This window comes from Galeopterus variegatus, unplaced genomic scaffold (genome assembly GCF_000696425.1).
Source record: "Galeopterus variegatus unplaced genomic scaffold, G_variegatus-3.0.2 Scaffold2941, whole genome shotgun sequence".
In the NCBI taxonomy this organism is placed as follows: Eukaryota; Metazoa; Chordata; class Mammalia; order Dermoptera; family Cynocephalidae; genus Galeopterus; species Galeopterus variegatus.
In genome coordinates this window covers 195,092-199,135 of record NW_007729052.1, presented here as the reverse complement: position 1 = coordinate 199,135, position 4,044 = coordinate 195,092, and positions in this window count along the sequence as shown.

Below are 4,044 nucleotides of genomic sequence, written 5' to 3'. Positions count from 1 at the left end.
GGTTGCGATCCGTTGCCGGACACGAAAAAAGACAAAAAGGAAAAAAAAAAAAAATTTTTTTAAGGGCCGGCCCTGCTGCTCACTCAGGAGAGTGCGGTGCTGATAGCGCCAAGGCCGCAGGTTTGGATCCTATGTAGGGATGGCTGGTGCGCTCACTGGCTGAGCATGGTGCAGACCACACCATGCCGAGGGTTTCGATCCCCTTAACAGTCAAAAAAAAAAAAAAAAAAATTTTTTTTTTAATGGTCAAAATCAGCATGGAACAAATCCTAAAAAAAAGTAAATCATGAAATGAAATGGATCCAATTTTTTATTTCTTAAGAATTACAGAGATTTAGGTCATTTCAGCCTGGATGACAGAGAAGTAGGTTTGGGGGAAGGTGCTTTTTAACATTTACACCTCCCACCACTACTTCTTCAGACTTTCTACCTACAAAGAGAAACAGAAGAGACTGCAATTTACTGCTGCCCAGGTTGGGACCCACTGCTCTGTTCCCCTACACAGACCATGACCTTAGCAGTGGCAGACAGCCTGACCCACATGAATTCCTGGTCACAAAAGGCCTGGCAAGAGCCAGAGAACAGCACATGAAACTTCACAGCTGGAAACCAACTAACAGCAGTGCCCACTGACTGTATCTACCGGCAAGGAACAACAGGTTAGTAAACTGTCAGATCCCATCTCACCAAAGCAAAGTGGGGGGGAGGGGGGGCTCGTATTGCCATTCTCAGGGCCATAAAGGAGGGTTCAGGTGGCTCCGCTGCACCACAGCCTTCCTGATACTGGGGCTCAACTCCATGCTGACTACCCAGCCAGCCAAGAGCTTTCCTTTTCCCATCTGGTGAATTCATTCTTCTATACAATCCACCAATTCATTTCACCCTACATTATGACTTTCTAGTTTCTTCCTGGTAGGTCTATTCTTTCAGCTGAGCAGTCAGCTTCCTGAGAGCAGGATGGTGAATTTTCATTTTTCCTCACCCTTCCTGCCACAAACTCCTGTCTCAGGCAAATATCTGGTGGTTTCTGGCATCTCCCCTCACCGTGCACAGGGGCCAAGATGCTCCAGATTTCTGCAAATACTGACTTAAAGGCAGTGCTGTGCCTCATCCTAGCACATAACTAGAACATTATGGGAACTCAAGGTACATTAACTGAACATTAATTAAATGAGAAAAAGACTCCCAGGTCCCAGTTAATCATCCACTTATCTCAAGGAATACAGAATGCAGCAAGAATTCCAACCTGATTCCTGGGGTTGACAGAAACCACCAGTCACCTGCATTCATGATATCCCACTACCTGCCAGCTTACCCAAGTCATATGCACTGGCCAACAAGAATTTCACCAAAAAAAGGGTCTTATGCTTAATGATAAAAACCTCACCTCCTTCCTAAGTGAGTCTGTCTCCCCCACCTCCCCTCTCCTGGAATAGCGTTGTACAGAACCTAGTCAACAAAGGCTTTCTAAAGTGAGAAAACCACGTTGTATTTTTAGTTAATTATGAATACATACATATTACACAAACACACATAATGTTTTCTTACTTTTTTTTTTTTCTGTATAAAACTGAATTTTCTATTTCCATTAGCTCCTTTGGGACCCAAAGCCTGCTGCTGTGGTGCAAACCGCACCTCACCTATCCCCATTCATCTCTCTACAGCCCTCTTGCCCGCAAGCGTCTGGGCCTCTCTCACTCTGGCTTCATTCCTCCTGCTCAAACAAGTCTAAGCATCATCTCCACATTCAGGCCTCGGCTGCCTCTCTCTGGTCGCCTCCTAAATCCTCTGGCCTCACCTCCTTTCTCACTCTGTAGTTCTCTTCCCAGTTTCTCTCTGTATATGAAGTCAGTTATTATGACTCTCCCTGCTCCCCAAAAAAACACCAAATAATTTTTCTTCCTCTGTGAGCACTCCCAAAGCAGCACACAAGGGGTGCTTCCATGGAATCAACGCTGAAGGCCTTGGTCATGAGACATCTCCTCTGCTATGTTGATAGTTCTTAAATCAACCCTTGCGAGGAAATTCAGCTATTGCATAATATTTGATAGGTTAGATCACTTGCTGTTTGGAGAGTCTTGCTATACCAAAATGAGAAAATAGAGATGGGCAAATTTAACGCAATTTCCTTTGTTTGCTTGAGCTAGCTCGGACTTGCAACACCACAGTGACAGTTTTATCTTCCTTGAAGTATAGTTTTAACATCATAAAGAAGGATTTTAAGGGAGTGATAAATCATTCTCATCTATCCTGACAATACCCCCAGAAAGTTCCTTCTTGATTTACACAGTGAAAAATTAAAGGGATTCTAGCAGGTGTTTAGAAACTCAAAATCCCAAACACAGGGGAAAACAAGCAGCAGCTCAGATGTTTCAGTTAAATGAAGGACTTTTCTTCAAGGCACGAACAAGAGTAGGGATATTTTGAAGGTATTAACAGAAACAACTGGCCAATGCTATTGCCTGTTTCCGTCGGAATGTCTCACTGACTGAGGCCATCTTATTAATTCCAAAAAGAAAGGACAGCATCCAAAGAAAATAACTGGTCTTCTTTCCCCTCACAGAAAAATTCACATGAATGTCTTTTTTTAAAATGCTGGAATTCTCCCTGGCCAGCTCTCTCTGCTTTCCTGGCTTCTGCACTGTGACAGCTGGAACAGATGGCGTCTGGGAGAGACACCTTACATCTTAAACCTTATGCATGATAAGGTCTGATTTTAACTAGCGATGCTGGAATCCAAGGTCTGTCAGGGCTTCCATCATGAGCACCTACTCACAGGGATTTCCCGTCTCATATGATATTTTCCATGTTTCACACTGATAAGGCTTATTTTGTTTTGGCCAAATAATTTTCATCTTTAGACTAATTCTTAATGTTTATATTGCCACAACACGGTGAAAGGCAAACATTTCCTATCATTTGAAAAAAAGGACGGCGGTGCACTATCTTGCCAGACATCCTACATATGATGCAGTCTTTTTAACAAGCCATTTTCAAAGACGTGAAAGACATGAGAAGATCTTAAGACCAACTGATGGTCCACTTGGTCATTTCTTCAAATAAGGATTTCATAGACACATACAATATAACAGCAAACAACATTTCCAAAGGCTTCACCCGTGTATAGATATTCACAGCCAAGGCTGGAGGAAAAAAAAAATTATGGCTCCTCTTTAGTTGTACGCTGTGAATGTAAATTAAGAAGCGGCTACAAAGCTCAATACAGCCTTTATGACTCCACAAAAATAAATGAATAAATAATACATACCTATCTATATAAACACACACACCCTATCTCGTTCTGAAAACTGATTAAGAGCTTAATACGAAAAATGTGAAATAAAATCGTTTCCTTCAACGATCCATTACCTTAAGGCTTCTTAAATTTCAAAGCACGTCCACAACACTTCATCCACTTCCATTTTGTTGCTCTTTCAAATTAAAGGCAAAAAAATTCCCAAACAGAATTCTCTCTAAAGGTCTCAATATTAATTCAATCGACGTCCCCCCAACGGGGCGACAGCGTGGAAACGTGGCACAACCTACGTGAGCAGCACGGCCCGGCGCCTCAAGAAGAACATGTAAATTCCGCGGCGGGGATCGTTCTGATCGCTCGCCCCCCGGGGCCCGCTCTGACCTTTACTGTTAATCGAAGGTGTACCGTGTGCACCGGCCCCAGACTGGCCCCCGTGCGCGCCGGCCTTGGCGGCCACTGCGGCTCTCGGCTCGTGAATCAGTCACAGGTCCATCTGCAGAGGAATGACTCAGTGCAAACTTTCAGATCATGGCTCTGCGAACCCACCCGACCGGCCCGGGGCGCACGTCGGTCCCCGCAGACACCCCCACGACACGCCGGCCTCGCGGCGGCGCCGGCTTCTCGGCGCCCCGGGGGGTCACGCCTGGAAGGAGGCCTTGGCGCTCCGTTTCCTGAAAAGCCGCGGCCGCCCCGGCCCCCCGCGGGCCCCGAGCCGGGCCTCGGGACAAAGTTTTCCGAAGTTGAGGCGTTCGGGGGGCGGAAGGAGCCGGGCCGGGGCGGCGGGCCGG